The sequence below is a fragment of the Rhinopithecus bieti genome, unplaced genomic scaffold (assembly GCF_001698545.2).
Source record: "Rhinopithecus bieti isolate Rb0 unplaced genomic scaffold, ASM169854v2 scaffold_26061, whole genome shotgun sequence".
Taxonomy (NCBI): Eukaryota; Metazoa; Chordata; class Mammalia; order Primates; family Cercopithecidae; genus Rhinopithecus; species Rhinopithecus bieti.
The window spans coordinates 1101347-1126346 of record NW_016811928.1 but is presented as its reverse complement, the minus strand read 5'-3'; the positions used below and the strand labels follow the sequence as shown (position 1 = coordinate 1126346).

At 38.0% G+C, this 25000-nt stretch overlaps 1 protein-coding gene across 2 annotated transcripts in view; it reads right to left on the bottom strand.

The window, feature by feature from the left end:
- Positions 1-25000, bottom strand: part of ZEB2 (zinc finger E-box binding homeobox 2) — a 108770-nt gene that overhangs the window by 67054 nt on the left and 16716 nt on the right. The gene's annotated exons all lie outside the window — the stretch shown is intronic.

Below are 25000 nucleotides of genomic sequence, written 5' to 3'. Positions count from 1 at the left end.
TCTTCTCTCTCTTTCTCTCTCTCTCCCTCCCCACATCCCTTCTGCAATAGTACTTACAGGATCGTTGGAAATAGGTAAGTTTAATATCTTTCCTAATCCCAAGAAGCCATTATTACTACTTAAAGTATATCTCAAGGTAGGTTATTAACCCCCAAGAAGTTACATCTTGGAGTTAGAATCACATAATCTTAAAAAAAGGACAACATATTTTGCAAGCAGTACTTAGCCAAATAATTTTCTTTAACTCTGACCAGATTTATGATTAATACATATATTGCAACTCTTATAAGAACTCAAAGATGGAGAACTCGGACATTCAGCATTTAAGAAGCCTGCCTCTAAGACTAAGACTGAATCCATCCCAAGTTTGTTCCATTGTTTTTTTTTTTGAAGCATTTTATTTTCCACAGTTGGAATCAGCTGAGGATAGAGTGTGAGCAATGACTCTGAATTTCCTTTGCTTTTGTCAAACTGTGTCACAACCGTAAAGTTATTTTAACTGAGTTTATTTGCCTAGGCATTTCCTTTCTCTTGTAGTAGTGTAAGAGAAAGGAAAACAACCATTTAAAATGTAAGTGCAGTTGAGTGGATATAAGGGACTCTTCCAGCTCCTATCATAAGCAGACAACTCAATGATAAGTATGTGGGCTTTTTAAGCTTAAAAAATATTCATAAATCCCTTTTTGGATTCTTTCATTTCAATTTTCTTCAAGCAACTGCAGTGAGAATTAGACAAGTTTATAAATTCTCATTTCTATCTTTCTTGGGCCAGTCCTGATTACTCCTATCATGCTTAATACTGGCTCACATGGGGGACTTCCACAAATTCTTTAATATACTGTGTATTTGGTGTAAAAAAATTACGTAAAACACAGTAATTGATGCTATTAATGTATTTGGTGAGATTATCCAATAGATTTCCTTGAAGTAACTCTAATAAATTTTTCTTCCTTTGTAAAAACAACCCCTTGGTCTTAGATTCTGCTCTGTACAGTGGCCAGGGCTTAAGCTCTGGTACTGTATGAGTATGCAAACAAGCAGATTTCACAATCAGATGACACTGAGACTTAGGCTTACTGTGCCAGACTCTCTTTGCTGACTGCTCTCTCATCTTGGGCCAGCCTAGGGATCTGAGAACCTGCTGCAGTTAGAAAGAAGTCACCTGACCTTGAAGTTTCCCTCCTGTCTTTTCTCAATCGTTCCAGCTCGCATACTCAAGAGTCAGAGCTCTCCACCACTGTCCTGGCCAGAGCAGCACCCCCCAAAGGGCTGCGTGTACCTCTGGCAAGAGAAATGCATGTAGAAGACAATGCATTTTTAGTCCCTATAGATTTTCTGTAATGTCTCTGTTTCCAGAATCTCATGTGTGCCTTAAAAATCCTTTTCTTCTACATTTAAAAGGACAGTTTGATTATATAATAATACCTGGATTTATGCATTAATCTACTGACAGCAGAGCCTGTTAATAGACGTTTTTCCACTTGCTCCTCATAACAAACCTTTGAAGAGGGGAGCAATTATTATGAGGATGATTTTATAGATGAGTAAATTGAATCTCAGAAATTTTAACTTTTTCCCACATCACCTTGTGTTAGAATCTGGATCTGATTCCTGACTCCAGATCCTATTTGTCTCTAGATTCTATCTGTGCTCTTTTCATCACCTTGAGGGTACAAATCTAAGTAAGCAAACAAAAGCCAAAACAGGATGTTTAACTATTTAACAGAGTATGGCGGTGTCAGTATGAAATCTTTGCCCATCTGGTTTAGTGGACATAACTGTGCCTGGGCAGAAGAGAGAAGGAGGAAGGGAGAATAAAGGCAAGGTCAAGAGCAACTACACTGAAATTTGGAGAAAAAGCAAGTTAGATGTAAGGAAGAGGACCTGGTATGTAATAGATATTAATGGGATCAGTGACATCCATCATTTGTGAATGGAACAGGTTTTATTTTGCTTGGAAGGTTTTTTAAATTTTGGTTTTTTCATAAAAACTCAACAAATTAACGTGCCAATCTCCCCGCATATTTACTCTCATCTCCCAATTTCTCTGAACATAAAATGCAAGTGGATTCTACAAATGAACAGACAGCTGTATACTAAATAACTCACATAAGTACTTTTTTGTTGACATTTTTGTCCTGTCCCAATTAGTGCTTCTTTCAGGATTTGAGGTTAGGTATTCAATTAAAAATACCATTCTTTTCTTGGTCATAAGAATGTACTTGGAGCATTTATGCTAAGGCGAATTTAGAGATCAGATACGTAATGTGGTACATTCTGTAATATACATGGGTAACTGAATGCCTTTCACTGCAGAAACTTGAAATTGGGCCTCTATTGCCTATATTTCTGGGCTGTTTTCATTGCTACTTTAATATTATCTATCTTATACACACACACACACACACACACACACACACACACACACACACACATACCCCAACCACCACCACCACCACACAACTTCACACTTTTTGGTATTTTTATTTACTGGAGTAAAGGTAAAGAAAAAAAGCAAATTAAAATGTCAACAAAGTTTTATAACATCTTAAAATTACCTTACTTTCTACTTTTAAAACTGAAATACCAACTCTGGATGACTAGAAATTGAATCGGAAATGCCCCCCAGTCCTTAGCTTGATATTAGGGAGAGACCTGTATGTAACAAGTAGCCTGATTCTCCTAAGAATACATTGAGAGAGGGTTTGCAGTTCTCGCCAGCTGGAGGAGTCTTCCTGGTATTGATTGATTACCACAGTATTCACCTTGGAATGACATAGATATACTGGATATTATGAAGCTTGGAATTTTAAAAAAATTTTCATTTTGTAATTTTGTTCACATTCCAACTGATAGAAGACACAAAAGATACTTCTAATTTCCAAGAGAATGAAAAAAAAAATCTGCCCCTATTCTTCTTGCAAATTTAAGTAGGCCAGCCCCTTGAAAGATCACTTGGGAAAAGTCTGTATTTTCTCAGGTTTAACTAAATAATTTATGCATACTTTCACTTTGGCATGATGAAGCAATTTTAGCCTTTAAAACCCACAACTACTCAGGAGGGAAAAGGTCTGGTTCCTGCAACTTAAATAATTGAAACATCCAGGTGGAAATGCTTTCAGCAGTTTCCCTTTTTGAGACAAAGGAAGAGGACCAGAATTTAGAGATACCAAGAATAAAGAATTGATAAAAAAAAAAAAAGTAAGCTTGGATGTATTTAATTTAGAATGGAAATCTTGCAATATTTTTTGAATGATAGAGACCAGAATGAGGTGTGAGGTGAAACGTCTGCTTGCCTGCTGTTTATAATAAATGAACAAATAGAAAATAACATGTTAGTATAGCCCTAAGTCACACATATATGTATTACATATATAAACATAGCATATACAAATAGAAATAGCTATAAAGCTACTATAACCCTACAACCCACGTCAGCCCAAGCTTTAAGCATTAAGTAGCTATTGGAGATCTTAGAGGAAACTGTGTTAAGAAATATTGTGCTTTAATCCCTGGCTTCTTGGGTTATATAAATGTGTATATCTTTTGATATACAACTAAGTAGAGTAAGATGAATGAAAATAGAACAAAATGTCACTTCTGTAGGACACAGGGCTGCAAAAAGGACAGAAGGAACTACTAAAATACTAGAGGAGATTTTGATATGTAGGTATCCAGTACAATCAGCCCTCTGAGTCCATGGCCTCTTAGCCTGAAGTCAGATTTCAGAACTGCCATGGGGAAATTTACCTTCTCACTTGCAGGTCTGTAATGATATACTTGTAAAGGAGTGTGGGACTTGGAACACTGCCTGTGTAAATTTAGAGCACAGCTTATAATCAGAAAGTTTTGAGGGTTAAAAAATTTCCTGCTGTCTTATCAACGTACTAAAAAAATGCATAGGGCACTTTGTGTTGCAATTTCTTGTGGGAGAGAAAAACACTTAACAACTCATAAAGCACTGGTTGTTACTATTTCTAAAAAACCTTTGTCACATTTATATCTGATGCTCATGTAATGATGACAATCAGCTAAGGTACACAATAAGGTAACAGAGCTAAAGAGAATTGGTTTCCTTTAGAGTTGAGCATGACCGAAATTATACAGGAAGGGTAAAAAGAGATCTTGCTACATATGTATTCTTTAAAATGAGTGCAGGCTTCATTCTCTTAGAGGAAAACAGGCTCGTAGATTTTAACACTCCGAAACTTTGGCCCTGTGCATCATAGGCATGCAACATACTGGGTCCTGTAAGGAGAGATCCCGAAGAAAATATGAAGAAAGGTTACCCTCCGAGCCAACAGGAAAGGTTAACGTTGGCCAGGCTGCATAAGACAGGGTTGCTGAAACCCAAAGGTCACATCCTGAACAAGGTTGCTATGTTATGATGATTTCATTCTGAATGCAACTCTGGCTTTGTTTTTGTTGTGGTGCTGTGGGTGAGGGCCACCTAAGTGGCGTATGTTAGAGATGTGGACTGGGGAAGAGTGATTAAACCATGGACACATCAGTGTTGTTAAGGGATTTAAGAAATACTATTCTTGATCTATGTAAAGAACTTGAACATCAACAGCTAAGGTATGCAATGTGAACTGAGGCCTAGAAAGAGACTGATACGGGGTGGGTGGTGGTTCTTTCATTTTCTTTTCTTTCTCTCTCTTCTTTATTTATTTATTTATTTATTTATTTATTTATTTATTTATTGGTCATCCATTGACTTTAATTAAGCCCAGCCAGCCTCACAAGCATGGGAAACTTGCAGAACTTTTTTGTTTAAAGTGACCTTGTTCCCAGGATTTGCCCTACAACTTCTCTCAGCTCCACTGCAAGGATGAATATTCACATTCCTGCTCTGAATCTTAGAACGGGGCACCTGGCGTAAAAAGAAAATTTCAATCTCATCTTAAGTATAACACTGAGAGCACTGTTTTTTAAGGAAAAAGAAACCTTTCTCCATAATCCTGCTGGTTATACTTCTTAACTGTATTATTTTAAGTCAATTAATTCAAATTTAAAAATAATGAAATTACTAGCAGAGACTCTAAACTTCTTTTAGTATATTAAATTGGGCAGATTGCTTCTCTCCTTCTAATTATGAATGTTGCAGTTACAAAAGAAACTGTCATTTTGATAGAGCAAAAGACAATCTGTCTGCCAAAAATGTCCAACCATAATTCTAAAAAAAAGTCATCGGCATCAAGAACATGCTACTTTGTTTGATGTACTGTCTTATTGGAAACCTGATTTGCTTTCAACCTCTGAGACAACACATAACATAAGTTTGTGTGACTAATTTTTCTTGGAAATATGAGTAATTAGAATTAGGGGCCATTTTCATAGCAGGAGTGGACAGGTTTTTAAAAAATTCAAAGTAAGTGCTATAGTTATTTTCTTTGCTTTTTTTTTGTCACACTCCTAAAACCAAGTAGAAGGGGGATGCTGGGCTTTGTACTGGATAATGCGAGGCCCCATGTAAATTGTGAGCGACTGCAAAGTACGGAAAGGTTTATTACCTAAGGTGAGCCCTCCCAGAGCTCCTGGAGTATAAAAGCATTAAGCGCATGTTCTAACAAAGTCATAAAAATCAATAAACAGGAACCCCCCACCTGTGCAATGGCCCCAGTGTTAAGTTTTATACATGTAGTAATAGTGCATATCAATTTTCACCACCCTTCCTACGCTAGCTATTACAGGGCCTACCACCACCGGAGGGACAGCGAGAGCCGCACCATTCATCCATCCCACAGAGTTGTCTACATGCCAGGCCCATTGCATCATTGTCAGTTTTATTCTATCTGCAACTGGACAAGGCTGCAGCCCTAGCTTCTATACACCCACTCAGTACCGCAACAATTGCAACTGTGTGCCTCTGTTTAAAGAGTTTACAAGTCCTTCTGAAAGAAAAATAGAACCGTTGCATATTAATGCCCCCAGGCCCTGGACGATCACACAATGGAAAAAGGAAAGACACATCGCTTCCATCGATATGTGACCTTGTCCAACTCCTGCAGTCTGTGGCTTCTCCACCAAGGTTTAAAAAATAATAATGCTTTCTTGATAAGCATCTGGATGACCAGGTTTCTACAGCAACTAGTTATAATCGGCGTGCTCCTGAACAGCCAAAAGATTCGGAGAGCACAGATCACCATTTTATTACACACATGGTAACATATGCTAAAAATTAGGCCTGAAATATGCAGCATTTTCACCAGGTTACGGAAGTAACTACTAACATCACACTTATTTCATAATTAAAGGAAATCCTCCACCCACCTCCCCATTTTTACCAATAAAAGCAGAAAATATCACTGAATATGTAACCTTTGTACCACAGCCACTCTTTGCCATCCGTTCCTCTGTACAGGGTAAGGAGAGGGGACAGGCTTATTAAAATCCCAGCACTTGTTAGTAAAGAGGTGCAATAACTTTGGCAGGAATACTTCACTTGAGGTATTCTGGGAAAAAAAGCATAAAAGAAAAAACAGCCTTGTTTTAATCATAATCCAAATATAGCTGCTCTGGAGTAATGAGGAGCATTTGAGAAGACAGCCTTCATTCAGACACGGAACTTGGGTGATGTTTTTCTTCCCTTTAAATGGTTCTGTTGGTTATATAGTTTTAATACGCCTGAAAAACAAAAGAAGGCCCTTGGTGATGACTCCGCTTCTCCCCTCCCCAGCAAAAAAAAAAAAAAAAAGAAAAGAAAACAAAAAACCCAGGAGTTTTATCTGTCTGAGGTTGCCTTTGATAGCACTCACAGCACGGAAGTGCCACTCACGGATACTTAGAGCTGCGTCATTTAGGAGCATAAAAATAGAATAAAGTTGTGTAGCAAATGAGAAATTATGATATAACTCAAGTGCTATGGCATGAAACCGGCAAAATGAGCCATCTAAACATTTTTCAGAACCAAAAAATAAAATTAAAGAAAATGGAAAATGCAACTCTAGCATGATTTCTGTGAAGGTGTGTTTGAAGTCTTACTAACTTCAATGCCCTCCATGAGAATAGTTGCTATGGATATTATGAGAAAATTAGACATTTCTAGCACTGCAAAGAAAGTGAAGCAGTGCAGTTGTGAACAGCTGGCATACAATAGATAATTTAAGGGAAAGTGACCCTCATGTATAATTTTTAACTGAAGAACTGTCAGGCCCCATTAGTTCCAACAGGGCCTGCCAGGACCAAGATCGGTTTATAGGAGTATTGTATTAGCACAGTTTCTCAAAGAGCAGTGTGAAAACATAAAATGGGGATCTGGTAAATTCAGCATTTTAAAACATTGTACACATTATTTGTTCTACTGATACCATGCTCTCTGCTTATGTGTTCTGAATGCAAAGCCCAATAGGGTAGCAACTGCCATGGTAAACAGTTTGTGAAAAAGCCCTTCTGAGCAGCTGGAATATGGTCAGAAGTAACCCCCAAAAGTTAAAAGGGCAAAGCAAATGGTGGCTATCGTACACCGTGATGCTGAATGCTTCTGACTCAAAGGCCTTGAAAGAAACAGGCAAGGAACAGAAAAACTATATAAACCCAGTCAACCGAAGTTCTTGTGAGAAGTATGGAAATTCTTGGACAGCCTGTGAAGGATGTAATGAGATCTAATTGGGGAATATAACATGTATGTTTCAAAAGTAATAGCCAAAGCTAATCGTAAGAAAAAAAAAAAAAGAGGTTACCTCTTCTCCGTCACATTGGCCATTTAACTAAGCAAATATTGAAGCTTTCTTGGCACCAGGGTTATCTCACTTAAACACATGGTGACATAAAATAATATACATGTGACATGCCATAGTTTCAAATAGCACCATCTTTATTGAAAACATGGGCTGGGTACAGTGGCTCACACTAATAATCCCAGCACTTTGGAAGGCTGAAGTGGGAGAATCACTTGAGCCCAGGAATTCAAGACCAGTTTGGGCAACATAGTGAGACCCCATCTCTACAAAAAATAAAAAAAAAAATTATCTGGTCATGGTGGTGCATGCCTGTGGTCCAAGCTACTTGGGAGGCTAATGCAGGAGGATGGCTTGAGCCTGGGAGGTCAAGGCTGCAGTGAACCATGATAGTGCCACTGCACTCTAGCCTGGGTGCAGTGACCCTGTCTCAAAAAAAAAAGAGAGAGAGAGAAAGAGAAAGAAAGAAAGAAAAGAAAGAGAAAGAAAGAAAAAGAAAGAAAGAAAGAAAGAAAAAGAAAGAAAGAGGGAAAGAAAGAAAGAAAAGAAAAAGGTAAAAGAAAAATGGATTCATAGTAAAGGAAAGGCTCAGGGAAGGCTTCATGGGGAAGAGGTCATGGAGCTAATATGTATACGAAACACTTACTTAGTCTAGAACCTTGTAGCTGGATAAATGGCTGTGTTTAGCATCTGGTGGAACACACCGTCCTTAATTTTATTGTGTGATATTGTGCAGTTTAAAATCATGTTTGCCTTACCTCTCTATCCTTAGGGAGAGCTGCTTGATATTGTCTTGTTGGTATTCCTTGGTGTAAACGTTTTGAGGAAATTTCAGACACTTATATCCCAAATTAATGGGATTCTTGGCATCCTCTCTCCCTTTTAATGTTGCACTGATGTGGAATTAATCTCTCTATTTAGGTGGTTTGTCTTTGCTACAAATATTAAATAATCAAGTCAACATCTTTATATATTTAAATCTACCATTTGGTTATTTAGAAAGGCAACTATTCAATTCCATAATTATAGCCACTTAAATCAAAGTCTACTAATTAGATAACATAGCTGGGCTTTACAGGTATTACAGAATATTCTTTACTAGACACTATATTACAAGCAATCATTAGCTCAGCTATAAAAGGGTTTAAATACTAATTTTTTTAAATTTGTTTTATAACCTAAACAAGCAATCAATGTACATTAATAAGCATAATTGTTTTTTTGGCATCTGTCCATTCATTTGGTCCACCTTGACAGCTCTAGCAAACGTGTCAGCAAAACTCAGCACACACAGTACACAAGTAGGAATCACCAGTGACATCTCAAATATATATAATGCGTTAAATTATTTTGATATTGAGAGATTAAAACCTCTGCAGTGTCCATGAAATCCCTTTTACATACATTCCAGACAAAGACTGTGACAGATACTTCCACCTCAAACACAACATCGAAGTGGCCATAAAACAAGCCTTAATGAGGCGATAAACATGTTTACCTTTGATTAGGTGAGCTTCTTGATAAGATAACATGGAGAAGCACTTTCCAAGAGTAAATATGTACAGAAATTGCTGGCCACTACTCTCCTGTTGAGATTCCATGTGCAACAGAAACACCTCACTTGTCCAACTCACCTTTCCGCCACCTAATTTGGCTTTGGCAATGAAAAGAGTAGCTCGTATAAGAAATCTTTACCTCGCTTGTGGAACCCAACAGTTCTCAGAAAACCCTTTCCTGGATTCTAAGACTCTGTGCTATTATACAACTCAACCATAACTCTTTCTGTGTTGTAGTGTAACTGTTTTCTTGTTTGTCTGTTCCTCAATAAACTATGAGGACTGAGATTCTGCTTCCCTCATCTTTGTCTCCTCCAAAGCTAGGATGGTGCCTGGCCCATGGTGGACGGTAACTGGTCTGTTTTGAATGCATGAATTTTCATCATAGTGTTTGTGATTGTGTTTATGAAGACACTGGAGCAACAATGTTCTGCAGTTCTAGAGATCTTGATGTGGTGGCAGCCTTGTGTCCAGTCCTATGTATGTACATTTTGATATTTTTCTGCCTTTTGCCAAATAGGGCAATAAACACCCACCAAGAGTGCTATACAGTCGCATACTCTGTATTTGTTTCAGGTGACCTTCCTGCAGGGCAACTTTGGCATATTCTCTGCAAAGGTACAGTTGTTGGATTTCACATACGGAGACTGTTATCATTTGGTCCTTGACAACTTTCATAAACAGTCACTCTAGCTTAACAAGCAAATGTGTAACAGTTAAAATTGGAAGAAAAATAAGGCCAAAATGGCAGCTTACTGCACAACTTGCATGCATTCTAAAATAAAGTAAATATGAATAAAAGGTAACTTATTCAGTGTCACTCGTACATATTTATAGTTTAAAAATTAGTCAAAGTTTATGTCCTGAGGTTGTACCTACAGGAAGCCAGATGTGCCTTCTGCACGTGACCTAAGACAGGCCTAGAGCAACTACTAGATAATTTCTCGCTCATCCTCTACACCGTCGATTGCGGCGGCTTTCTGAGGTGAGAGAAACTGACAGCACTAACTCTCCAGGGCAGAACTTTCCAGTCAAGTGGATCAACGGACTGAAAATCTCTTATGAATAGTCATTAGGCCTTCATTACAAACCCCTCAAAACCCAGTTCTCTTTTCGCAACCAAATGCCTTTTGTCATCTTCACAAGGTGCATCATTTAATTACCAATTGATTTCTTTATATATGACAACATGTCAGATAGCAAAATACAGTGTATCTCCCTTAGGGGGAAAAGTCTGTTAACTATCACTATGCCAGATTATGGAATTATCTGAAAAACAGGCATCGTGCATACTGTTTCTTCATTTTCACTACTTTTCTAACATCGGAGTTTCTTTTGTTGAGAAAAGCCAATAAAAGAAAAAGAAGAAAAAAGCTAATGAGAATCATGATGGAGTCCTCCCATACCCTGAAACACTTTCAAATTAGTGAGAACACATTTTAAGCTTTCTTTATATGAAAAACGAATACTCAACAACATATAGGGAATATAGAGTGAATTCCAAAATGCAACTATATAGAGAACTACCATGGCCCATCTTTCTACATAAAAAAAAAAAAAGTCAAACAATTGTTCTCATTATACCAAGCATTTACTCAGCTTCTGACTTAGCTAATGCACTGAATCTTCCGCTGCGCAACTGCAGCCTGATAATCAAGTCAGTACTGTATTAATAAGCTCAATAATAAGGGAATTTCAAAAATGTACAGGACTATTATACCGTAACAATAAAACCTCAAACGGAGTAAACCAGGGCAGTGCTGAAGGTAGGCGTCAGAAAATAATGAAACCAGTGTTGCAGCAATGCACTCCATTGTGTGGTAGTGTAAATGCCTGCTTCTTTCATACACAGAAGCCACATTACATGAGTCCGAAATGTTCTCAGAGCGTCACTGTGACTGGTTGTGCTAGAACCTGGCACCGACGGGCACTGAAAGCTGACATTATGCTGTAGGATGTGCTGCAGGTGTGCAGGCCTGGGAACGTGCTCTAATTACATATTTTCCTGCCGCGCAACAATTAAGGTCGCCAAAATAATTGCCAGTTTCTTAATCCCTCCCTAACAAGACTGACATAAGGAATGGTTTATTTTTCTCTGGTTGTTTTGAAAGTGTTCCTCAAGATTTTGGTTTTCTATGGAACTGCATAAAACTAATTCTTATGTTCAGATGTGTGATTATACCCATTGTTAAATTTAAAAAAACGGCCTGTCTTTGAATTGTGGTAAAACTAAAATAATTTTTAAAATGTGAATTGTATAACCTGGTAGGTGGTTTAAACATTTTTCCTCTTAAAGAAGGTAAATTTTGCTTTTAAAACCCTATGTTTCTACTCTCTGAACTGCTCAAATCATGTGGAATGTTAAAATGGGCTGGGAAAAAAAGCAGACCACATGAAAACCTAGACCAAATAGGTGTCTTCACTTATAGCAATGATTCTTCACCTTTTGGAGGGGATAGTGGGGAGATATAGAGCCTTTTAAGAATCTACTTAAACGTATGGACCCACTGCCTAGGAAAAATGCATCAATGTACTAAATGTTACATGCAATTTCTGGTGGTTTGCAGATTCTTTAAAAAATCCATTAATGAATTCCAGGGAAAGAATCCCAGTCAACTAATAAATATTGCAATTATTGACACACTCTCCTTCATTCATCCACTTCTGCATTCTCTGAGCCATCTGACCACCATATGAAGCATACAATATCTACCACAGGCATCAGGAACCAAGTTTGTGGGATTTATATTCACAACTAAAACCCATTTCTTTCATTATTATTAGTTGTCAATTTCCCACTTTGGTTGTGCTAATTGGGCAGAGCTGAATCACTCAGAGAATTCTGAGCCAGCTTACTCAGTCTTGCCCCCTTTCCTACAAATCAGAAGATAGCACTGCGTGCTGATTGAGTACTTAGCAGACAAACTGAAGTTATGTCAAGCGCATTACGATTTAACACAGGCTGAATGGTAGGGGCAGCAGATGTAACTAATGGGGTTAGGGAGAGAAGAAACTGGAGCGGTGAGAGAGGGGATGGAAGGGAAACAAAAGTGATTGTATCGGTAATAGAGACTTCAAAGGGGAGTAGTTTGGAAGATCTGGGTGGGGAGGGGGGGATCTGGCAAATGGAAAAAGAGGCATATCTGCCTATAGAGTAGCCGACAGAGGAGAGAGGAAAGGCCTGCCTGGAGAGAAAACAGAGTGGGGAATCAAAGGCAAGAAAGTGCATAGCTGCAGAAGAAGGGAAGCTCAATTCCATTTAGAGAGGTAATGACACAAGGCCTCCTACAGTTGGAACTGTCCCAAATTGGCCTGTTTTGAGTGTCCCATCCATGACTTGTTGCTAAGTCAGACAGAAAAAGTAACTTTAATAATTTGACAAAACCATTTCATCTTGATGTTTGAAAAATCCTTTCATTACAAGAATAGTGGGTGGTTTAAATATGACCTGCTCCTCTTTCCATTTTTTCTTATGTGTCCGATGCTTAAGGACAACATTTGGTCAAAAAACTGAGGTCTCATGATAGATAACTCAAATATGAGTTTTATGGATAAAAGTGAGGAACAGGCATGCCATTTCTTTTCTTTTAGGAGATGCTTTGATTATTGAAGGGGTGGACACTCGAATTCCAATGATGGAGTGAGCACATGTGGGTATGTGTGTGTACACGCGCACAGATGCTTGTGTGTATTACAGTACAACATGGGGTGAGGAGAGAAGGGCAAAGATCAAATTCTTAAAGTGGCTTTGAGGCATGCAGTGGTCAGAAATGGGCTGTGCTGCTAAAACTCAGACCATATTTTGGGATGCTGTTTCTACCACCAGTGGCCCATTCCTGTTCATACTCACATGCTACATGCCACTCAGGTGTTTTTTTTAAGGCCAGCTCAAGCATGTCCTTTCTGATTTGTTCAAGGAGAGAAACTTTTAGTTCCTCCTTATACATATACAAAATCGAGGACTTACCTTGATCATCCCTCGATTCATTCAGTCACTCAACAAACATTTCTTGAATACTCACAATGTGTCACGCTTTGACCCTTGCCAAGCAGTTCTTTCTGACACTTATCTGTAAGGCTCTGTGAGGACTCACCTTTGAACCTTTGGTGCTGGCACATGGTAAGTAGCTAATATTTGTCAAATACAATAATGAATTGAGTGACTATAAAATAGCTTCCCAAACAAATCAAAGGCAGGCTTATAGAAAACGTTTCAAATAGTTGTAAGGTGTCTTTTTTTAAAAAATGATTTTTCTATACAGAAGTATACTTATTAGCAAAACAAATTTTTAAGACATTATAGTTCAGTTCCTGGTTTAATCACAATCAAAGGACTACTGGTAGCTTTCTCCTGGGCACGGCAAATTCACCAGCTAACACACTGCCTTCATAGAGCATGCAAAGATGTATCCAGCTTCATTTTTGACTGATATAAATACCATCAGCCAGTACTGAGCATTGTACACACTGATCTGAGTGCTACAGACTCCCAATTAGTCACTATTCATACAATTCTACACCTAGCCCATAACAGGCTTTTTTTCCCTTAACCCAATTTCCTTGACCTGTGTTTTCCTTCTAACCAGAATTCAGAGACAAAGGCAGAGCAGTAAATCATTTTCTTAGAAAAACACCATCAGGCTACTTCAGTCCTTTGGGCTGTTATTTATATGCTGTACCTGAAAAAGTTATTTTGGGATAGTGTAGCTCACTAAATTATATTTTCCTCATTAACATTATTACTTTAAAATGATCATTAATTTGCTCTTTGGCTTTCTAAGAGGGAAAACATCAAAGAAACGAGAGTTCCCCCTAATTTAACTTTTCTTGAAAGGTAACTGATTTACAAACAAATTACTTGTGCCTTCTAAGGAAGAACCAAGTGCATCTGCTCATTTGATACATTTTCAAGGGTTACAGTGTGGAAATGAGGCTCTAAGAAGCTCCTGTGTGATCCACAAACAACTTCACGCTGTATTACACGTGCGTCAGATACAGAGACCAAACCCTCTGAGTTGCAAGCAACCTGTGATGCAGAATGCTTCCTTGGCAGTGCCTGAAACAGCTTATTTAAATTGCAAACTTTGCAGTCACCACTTACAGGTGATTTTGAAAGTTCATTATATAAACTAAACAGCTTAATCTCCATACTTTGTTTTTAAAATCATACATATATTATCTCTGAAAGATGCAATTTAATCTCTCTCTCTCAAAAACTCATCAACTCTGTTAAGAAATTGCCTTAGACAGTAAAAATGTATTTAAAACACGCATGGAGCTTAAACAAATGTTTCAACTTGAGGGCAAATAATGTTAGAGACGTGGGTAGGAATTGCCAGGATGAAGTTTGCCTTGAATAGAGATCACATGAGAAGAATTTTGAAGTCATAACTTTATAGTACAAGATGATCAAAGCCAAGTATTAATACTTTTTTATCAGCTCACCTTCTAAACAATATTTCAGTAGATTTCCTTTCACACAGTGATATTTGTAATAAATGCTCTGCCTTTGTTTTAAAGTCAGTCTGTAGAAAGATGACATCAGCTTAGCAAACAATAAAGTGCCTGTAATATTGTCTCCAGAGGGCTGTTACATTTACTTTGTAGCAGTAAAATTCAATTTTCAAAAAACACTACATGAATGATGTTAGGTTATTAACCCTATCACCACCGTAAAACATCATTATTGTGCGCAGAATGTAGGTCACTATCTAGAAGGCATAAGTTGCTTTTTTGTTAAATAATCCACTTAAGCTTCTTTTCTCTCCTAGAGCCTGGGTTGTGTCCCTTCTTTTGGGAAAAAAATATTCCAGCATTTAGTCAGCAGACTGGAACAAGACCCCTAAACTTTTCATTCTAAGGCTCTCTTTCTTTGTTGCCATTCAGTTATATATTCCAGTTCTGAAGTAACCCTTTGCATTTACTTATTACCAAAGCCTGTTGTTCTTCAATGAAAAATTAGTATATCATCATATTTTTTCAAATGGCAGAGACATAACTCTCACATATTTCGGTTCTAGGACAAAAAGAAAATAAGGATGTGTCTCATTGCAAAGCCTGAATCACTCTCACATTTCAAGACCTTGAATACAAACACTTTATTTCTGGACCTTAATATGTTTCACTTGCTATGCCTGCATAACAGCAGTAGTTACCTGATATAAGTGATTAAAGAACTTCCTGTTTAGAAAGAAGAAGAATATTTAGCGACAGGACATCAGCATGCAAAGAGTTAACTAGTTAAACTTCTACAAACCCCCAGAGTAACTTTCCAAAAGCTGACAATAAGTAAAAGAAGTGCTGGTTATCCATTTTTTAAAGGGATGGGATTGGTTTTAGAAGAAAGGGAAAGAGGATCAAACACCTCAATGCAACAAAAGGTTGTGTCAGAGGGCCCTCAATCACAAACCTCCTTCAACAACAGATATTCCAACCTTCCAGAGCAGTTACCCAGGCAGCACAGCTAAAAAGTTCCATGACATGAAAAGAACAAAAACCTAAGGGATAGAGGTAGTTATTGTCATGCACACTCTTCTCTCTCTCTCTCTCTCTCTCTCTCTCTTTTATTTTTTTGGCTTGGGTTTTCCCTCCCCACAAAACTTTTGCATAAAGCTGTTAGAGAAAAGTAATGGCGTGGCTTTCTAAAAAGAAATCCCCTATTTGTAAGCCACCTCCTAGGTAGTGAGGTAGCCCAGTGGACTTTCTGTAAGAAACACCTGATAAGTGGAGAGATCATTTACACAAATATTTCAAAAGACATGTCTGAAATTAATAAGTACAATTATAGCCCTGTAAATGTGGTCAATATTCCCTTGAAATCACTTTTTTTTTAATTGATGTTATTTTCTTTTCAGACAAATTTTCTTCAGTGCACAGTGGATATAAGTTATTTGCATTTTCTGTGTTAGGTCTTAGAGGTATCTTAACAGCTTGTATGAATTTTCCACCAAAATGTAAATTATTAACAAGTCAGAGTTTTCATTTGTTTTATCTCCTGATGTGAGATCTAAATAAGTATGTAGAACATTTAAAATTCTTGCCATTTCTCTGCTTTCTGAAAAATAAATCTCATGCATACTGCACAATATATTTTCTTATGCATAACATGTTTCCATGTAATGGGAAAAAACTAATTTCAGGAGGAATACTGTATGTTTCCCGGAGACTTAGCTTTACAAGCAGAGTATTAACCCAAAGAAGCATTTAGTCATGTTTTCTTCTTCATCATCATCATCATCGTATCATCATCATGTTCTTTATAATCATCCTCAAAAAGCATTTAAAGCCTTCATCATTACCTGGTTTGATATCAGGTATCTTCGATTAACTTTGCCCTGATTTCTAAGACATAAACTACTGTTAGAATCAGATTTTTAAAACCCAGTTATGTGATCCTCAAAATTTGCATGCAAGGATAATATAGCACACAGCATGATGGTGATTGAAGTGGGGTGTGATTGAGGAGTCCTTTGAGATATGGTAATAATACTAATAGCAAACATGTTAACAGTGGTTACTGTATGCCAGTAGTGCTCTAAATAAATGATCTTATTACTCTTCACAACAATCCATTTTACAGATGAGGAAGCTGAGGTGCAGTGCTGTTAAGTAACCGCCTAATGTTATAGGTACAAGTGGTGGAATTGGAAGTTTTGAACCTGGACATGCTCACAAAGAGGACACTTTGCTACATCAAAAAGGAAGGAAGGAAGGACTACTGAAAGAAAGTGTCAGAATCTGCCCTTGAGAGGTGTGTATCAGGAACATGTACACCATGAGAAGGTTTCCTGAAGACGTGTGATAATGATGAAAAAAGAAGTACCAGATAAGCTTGCCTCCAAAAAGAAAGAAAAAAGATTGGAACAATTAGGAGGTAGCTGGATGAAGAGGTGACATGTATAAAGTGAACATTAGAAGCCAGTCCAGAGAGCAGCTGGCAGTCTCAATGGAGCTCAAAGAGAATGAATGGATCAAAAACATAGACAAAAGAAAAAAAAATTTGTCAATGTTATTAAATAAAGTAAGCTGAAATTTGATATGTGAATGTGGTGGGAGAGGGGAAAGAAGGCTGCAAAGTTCCCGTGGGCCAAGGCCAAAGCCTAGACTAAGACCACAACTATGAGAATGGAAAGGAAAGGGGTGGATTCAGGAAACATTGGCAAAGAAAAAGTAGCAACGGTTGGTAACAGACTGGATGTGGGGAGTGAGAAAGACAGCAGTGAGACAAAAATAACCATGGGGTTCCTGGTTGGGAGGTCCACGATAGGGTGGTATTTCCCACTGCAATGGAAAACTAGGCAGATAGGGAAAATGAATAGTTTTATGTTATTGAATTTGCCAAAGCCAATGTCATTAAGTTTTGAGGTCTCTTGTGGGAAGAGTGCTATGGGGTCCTAAAACATGGCTGGCTTAACTGGTGAATACCTTAATTCTTTTTTTGGTAGAGACAGGGTCCCCATGTTGCCCAGGCTGGTCTTAAACTCTTGGGCTCAAGCCATCCTACCACCTTGGCCTCCCAAAGTGCTGGGATTGCAGGCATGTACAATAGAGGTCAGTAGTCTAGTAGCTGAAATAGCAAGCAAGAGTCTGTCAGCTATACAGGAATCTGATGGGGCGGCATGGGTAAGGGACTGCTAGAGAACAGGATGTGCACATGAGGAATGCCAGAAAGATGATCTAGAAGCAGAGGTGTAGTGTTGTTACAGAGGTGCAGGGAAATTGAACACGTAGCGTGGAGCAGAGTGAAGTGGCCAAAGAAAATACTTCAGGCTAAGTCATGGCCAATGCCTCACACCCAGACTTTATCTACTTTGGGTATAACAGCAGACCAATTCATGGTTTAAATTCAAGGTCAGGACATTTTCTTTAAAAAAACTAAGATGCATGTATACAAAATAATGTAGCATCATTCTTTCGCTTTCTGGGGTCAATTATTTGTCTAATGATTCATCCGGTTTTCTCAAGTACTGTTTCTAGGAGAGCAGAGTTTATAGAAAATTTAAAGAAAATTCTCTCCAATGTCTATTCCTGGGGCAATGTTTGCAAATGCACAGCCTTGTTCATTGGCCTTGCCCAGGCAGTCCTGAGCAGTGACCCTCCTAAAGACAGAGCACTGAGGAAAGAAGGGTATTATTTCAGCTGGGAGCGGAGCAGAGCCCTGGGATGAGACCGATTGATTCAGACCAGATGGATGGCCACACATAGGTGTGACAAAAATAGTAACACATTGCAGACATTCCAGGAACTGTCCTCCTCTCCTGGGCTGGAGGTGGGTCACCTGTGCTGTCCCCTTATCTACCTCCTAATGTGATTCCGAATCAAAGAATGTCAATGATGCTAACTCTTTTCCATGTTAGCACCTGGTCACAAGGCATCAGACTTGAAGTTCCATTAAGAAAGTCTAATGACCATTGCCCAGGTTTCCCTGTAGGTAAAGCCAAAGCAAATCATTTTGCCTAGTGCCTAAATATGTCGTTATTACTTCAATTTCCTCATGCACATGAAGAGTTCTAAGGTGTCAGAAACTGAACTCTGCTATCCTAGAAGAGAAGAGTACATTAATAAATGATACCAGTGTTGTAATCATTGATTATAACTTAATTAATGGGTCTTAAAAGAGTACTATGTAATAACTGATGATTCTGATTTGGTTATAGGCACTTTAACCCTAAATTTGCTGAGCCTGAGGGCTCTCTATTAAAAAGAGATACGACCTTACATGAGATCATCATTACAATCCATAATCATGACCATCCATTCATTACCGTCGTTATTATTCGACGTTTAAGATTTCTTTTGGAGTATTTCAGTTCTCATTTCAATACATTAGTGAATTTTGACTTTATAAACTAAGGTAAGGGTTTATTAACTTGATAACACTAGAAGAAAGAAATGTAACATTTTATTTATTACAAAATTACTTTCTTACTTGAAACTCAACAAGCATGGGAAATTTTCTATCATTCAAAGCTGAAGTGCAGAAATTATGCACAAATTTGAATGTTTATCAAAATTAAAGGAAACTCCAAAAGCTTTTTGTAGAATAATATAAAATCTAGAGAAATGGTGAGCATTTAATAACAACCCAGTGACATTTCAACAAGTATGGGAGAGGCTTTGTCATAATAAAAGTATGGTTTTCTCACTCTCTACCTCAAATGTCCTGCCCTGTTTTGTCCCAGCATGAAGTTTTAGTTTATGCGTTCTCACAGAGGCCTGAAACTGTTACCTACTTGTTATAAACCGTCTCAGATTTCACTGCTGTGGGTTAATCTGTAGGTTCTGATTGACATCCCTGACTGTCTCTCACACTCACTATGCGGCTCACATGTAACTGCCACCTGAAGGGCAAGGTAGACTATTGTTTTCACTTTGATCTGTATTCACAACTAAAAAAGTAATTCTTTAGATATAATTGTGAACCGATTACATATGGAAGAAATTATTATTCAAGTTTAAATGCCATATATATTTATGTATATATATATATATACACACACACACACACATACGTGTGTGAATATATATGTAAGTATATATGTCATTTTTCTTTCCACAGCATTGCTGGCACATTGCTGTCAGGACACCCATCTGGAATTGAGATTCCACAGCAGACTTTTCTCATCAAAGTATTTATTCATTATTTCATGTCATAATTCCTAGAAGTAATGTACTACTGATAGCTCTTGAATTTACTCTGCCAGTAGACTGCCTCCTTAAAAAAAATTTTATTCCTGTGCAGGTGGAGATTAGCATACGAAAATGCTTTTAATTTGTCCACTCTTGGACTTACCTATCTGTCAAACCCATACATGTGACAGCAGTTGGGTTCAACTTATCTCTACCACCTCAACAGAAGGTTTTAAATAGTCCAGGGGCTGTTAGTTATTTGTAAGCTGAGTTTATTTAACACCCTTTCTCAAAAACAAACCAAACAAAATAAATAGACACCAAACTGTTGGTTCCGTTTCTGAGTATCAGAAACAAAGATGATCATGTCCAAGGATCTGTAAAAACTGACTTCCTTCTGACATAAGGAAATAAAACAGCCAGTGCAAACTGTTTCTTCATATCTACTTCTCGAGATCTGGTGGTTCTTTCAGTGTGGAACTTAGTTTAAGTATTGCTCCTGTGTAGTAATATTTTACACTGGCTATTTTTTCTACTACTTATCTTTTTTTTTTCTTGTGAAATTTAACCTGCCTAATTTTGTAGTTCTCATTTGCACATTTGATTTGTGTAAACCACAGCATCAAAGGCTTTAGGGAATTAATTGAAATGAGATGCCCAATGGTGGCATGGCTGTGGATCTATTATGGCTTCATGCTTCACTAAATGACAGGATTCCCACAGGGCAGTACCTATCATGAAGTGGGTCTCAAGGGGTTAACATGGGCTGAGTCTCAAAATAGACTTGAAGCTCAGCACACCTACTCACTTAAAAAGAAGGAGCAGTAAATATGTGCATGCAAATTCGATTTCAAAGGACACTTAAGTGATGGTGGAAAAGTAGAACACTCTTTCTCTCATCATTCAAACTAGAAGATCAAGAACACTGGGCACCTTGCACTCTTCAAAGGGACTGAGCTGAGGGCAGCACCTGAAACAACTTTTCCCTACCACCTACAGCCCTGAGACTGGAACAGGAAGAAACTTCTCATAGGAAAATAAACTAGCTCAGGCTTCTCCCAATTAGCTTACTTCTCTATATTTTTATTGTTTCACTAAGTTCCTGGGTATTCAGCCTTTGCAATTCAGAAGATGCTCCCAAAATTCTACAATTTTATGTACTGAAAATAAACATTCCTTATTATGTTAATCAGATGCCCTAATGAATGGGCAGGCATGGAGGTTCCATGTTTCACATATCACTTGCTGATTTCGCACTGCCTTTACATCGTCAAAATTCTCCTGTTTTGAACGGTGAGTGGACAACAGCCAAATGCAAACTTAATCTATTCTGATCATTTAAAAACACTCCTGGGGCAATGAAACAAAATTTGTATATTATCTATTATCTCAAATAAATATTGTCCTTAATAATAAACTGTCTGGTAGATGTATGAAACCTGTTCACTCTCCTATTGATGTTTTACTGGCAATAAGAGCTAAGGCCCTACCCTATTTTAAATTTAACTCTATGAAAATGGGCACTACCCAAGAAAATGCTAGCACAATTCCAGATAAAATATAATGTTGCAAGGCTGAAAAGTGCATGCAAAGCAAGCTGCATTATTAGAATGTTTAAATATTAATTATACCGCTGTGTAGTAAAGATGATCAAGTATGAGTGTCAACTAATTTTCTAAAAGCTGCAACATTTACTTTCATCTAAACTTCCTTTGTTAAAGTAAAACTAAAAGCCCAGCAAGTTTAGTCTACTTGAGTGTGTTTATTTTTATTGGTTTCTGCATAATTTTTTTTCTACCATAAACCAACTTTAACCCCTTTTCTGTAATCTCTGCCAGTATAACTCCAACAGCACATCATAAAATTCCTATAATTCTTCAAAGCCACGGAGTTGGAAAGGAAAGGCTTGGGCACTTTGTAACAAACGCCAGCTATAAGCTTCAGCCAATTACATTTAACTCTTACAAACCCTCTTTTTGTGTGTGTGGATAAACTTACAGATTTATGCTCTATGGTCACTTTCATCTCCATTGTAAGTATTCTTCAGCTGCTTTTGAGTTTGAAGCCTGCTCCATTTCGCGTGAATACCGTGGTGGAGGTAGCACCTAGCTCTAACAGCTCAGGAGGCTAGGCTGACAGATGGGGAGACAGATGTACAGAACCATGTAAAATCAGAGAGACTTATTACCTTACAAGGAAGCCTCTGCTGATGGAGATGAGGCGGCCTGAAAAGTGGGCATTTCCAATAAACTGTGATGAAGGGGTTAAGCGGAATCACTGTCACATTCCCTGTCTCTTTTCCTAGAATCTATTGCTTTTCTTTAATGCTTAAAACAACTACTAGAATCAGGCAGGAGCATTCTTAGGTAGAGACAAAGGAAGAGCATGTGTGTGAAGGAGACGCTCGGGTTTCATCCCGTCACCCATGGATGCCCAGCCAGGGTTTCCCACCTGAGACAGATTGCGACGCATGTTCGGCTCACTCATGCACAAGAAGCAATACACAAGTTCAGTGTAAAGCCACTTTAAAAGCTCATCGGGTGCATACTTTACTTGTACAAAATACCTTATTCATGACGGAGCAGTGAGGGCCTAGGTAATTACTTGAATCAAGGTGGCCTCAGAAGTGTTTAAATCTACAAGGACACTTAAAGCATGAATAATGCAAAATAATTTGCATCTAAATTTTTTAAGTGTTCTTTATTCAAAAACTAAAATGCAGTTCCGATTAAAGTTTGATGAGTGAAAGCTGAGCACTTCGTACCCACTGTGAAATGTCTCCTATATGTGGAAATTATTTCAGACAGTGGTGAAGGGACAAAAGAGGTGTGTGTGTGTGTGTGTGTGTGTGTGTGTGTGTGTGTGTGTGCGCGCGCATGTGTTTTAATTTAAATTGTGATTAAGTTGCCTTTCTAAGCCTAACTTTCTTTAGGCTTTGGGGTGGCTACCAAGTTAATTCCTGAGCTTGCTTATCAGGTACAAGTCCAAATTTCAATCCAGCCCTTTAGGAAACACAATGAAAACACTTTCTTAGGCCCAGTAATTTGCCAAACAAAATAGCATTTGTATTCAACGCCAATGCAGTGAAACTTTCTGTTTCTCTCACCTACATTTTTAAATTCAAATTATTCTTTCTTTGAAATCACTAGATGCAAAATATCTATGCTCTCTGTTACTGCTAAAGTTTAGAACACTATTTCATTTTCTTGATATTATGTTTATACTCCTGTGTGAATACACATTATCTACTATGTCACTGGGAAATCTGTAGTGTAAAGCTAAGAAGTATCAATATGTTAGCCCATGTTTTTAGGAAAACAAGATTGAAAAGCTAAAAATCAATTGAAGAATCCAAAGGCAACTTTGTTACAGTAACGTATAAAAATGTTTACCATTACCTTTGAACAACTTTTCTTCATCTAGTTTTCTAAAGTAGAACATATTAAAGATTATTTCAGGTGAGTGCTATAATAAAATCAAACACCATTTCCAACTTATACATGTTTTGTCAGGGATTGAAAACAAAGTAAATTATAGTTTGAAAATAATTTTACTTTTCTTTTGCTAAATTTTTATAATCTATTACCACTTGGGCTGCATTACCATCCCTGGAATTTCACAATGCTTGCATTTCATTTGAACTTGTGAGTATTTGAGAAACCACAATTCAAGAAACTGCCATTGTTTCCCCGGATTCTTTTGCCATGTGTTAGAGAGCGCTCCTGGACCTTCTCTTCTACCTGAGATACCAGTAAAGCTCAATGAGAAACTAGGCCTTTCTTGTCTAGTTCACAGGCACTCCTCACAGCTGTGTGGAGGTGGCCTGCTGGAATGCAGGGAGAAAAGGCGGTGCAGGTCCTGCCAGGCTAGCAGTAGGCCTGACCTTGCAAGTGAATTTTCAAGGTAGGCCACTCTGCAATCCGCAGCACCTAAACTTTAAAGGCCCTTGCAAAGGGAAATTATTCTCCTGCTGTAGCCCTTATAAAGTATAAAGACTCCCAATTTATGGCTTCTGCTTTATTGGAATTTTAGATGAGTGTGTTTGCCATACTCTTAGTGAGGGTGTATGCTCCTTTTCTTTTGGGGGGTGGGGTTGGATTTTGAACAATGAAAACATTTTTAAACTCATTGAACAAAGATTTCCCCAGCAACAGACCCCCTGCTCAGCAGGTCACCTATCTTTGCGACAGTTTTTCTTTTCCCACGCTAACCCCAGGGCTCATTTGCATAAGGTCTCTGTTGTGACAATTAGTTTCAGGTGAGCTGATTTCTATGCAGCTTGCCCAAGACGATGCACAAGCCCCGGGCCTCCCTGATCCTGGTCCTAATTGCGACTGACTGGCACCAGACACAATCATCCTCTTGATTCAGCAAATTGTCCTGCTAGTAGCTTGTTGTGACCCCGCAAAGCGCAAATCATATCATGTCAGTCCAGCCTAGTAAACAACGAATAAAATACACTCTGAATGAGCATGATAATGTCTTTTCCGTATTTTAGGCATAGTTGACTAAATAAATGCAAATGAAAGCAACAGTCTTTTATTTGATTTGATTTCTGCTTGGGAGTAGGATTATGGCTCCTCATAAAACTTTTAGAAAATAGGACGGCCCCATATTTAAATGCCATGGTTCCATAGCCCCGTCACCTGGGAGAAAGTCCCCAGGTAAAATAACTGGCTGCTTTCAAATTTCTCTTAGCTTTGTTGTTGTGGAAATAAGTAATATGCTCTTTCATCATCTGTGAAGCTACAGGGTACATCAATATGCACATTAGTAGGGTTCCCAGTAGTCCCTACTAGACAGAAAAGCATTTGGAGCCAATGAAATTTCACATCTCTGCATAGCAACCCAAGTTAGGAAAGAACTTTTCTTAACTCTAGGAAGCAAGTGGGAAACAAAGATGAGTGACTTAGCATTACAAGAATGTTTAAGGACAATTGTTCTTAAAATGTTGCTTGGCCCTACTCTGTTTGCAATTCTTAACTTAGCTGTATTACGCTATAAGTGGCAGCTCCCTTACAAATCCTTTCTTCCCTGATAGGAATGCTGTCTGCCATCCTGTCACCTTACTTAGCCACCTACCTGTCATCTCTATTTTCTCTCTATACTAAAAGTTAAAAAAAAAAAAAAAAAAAA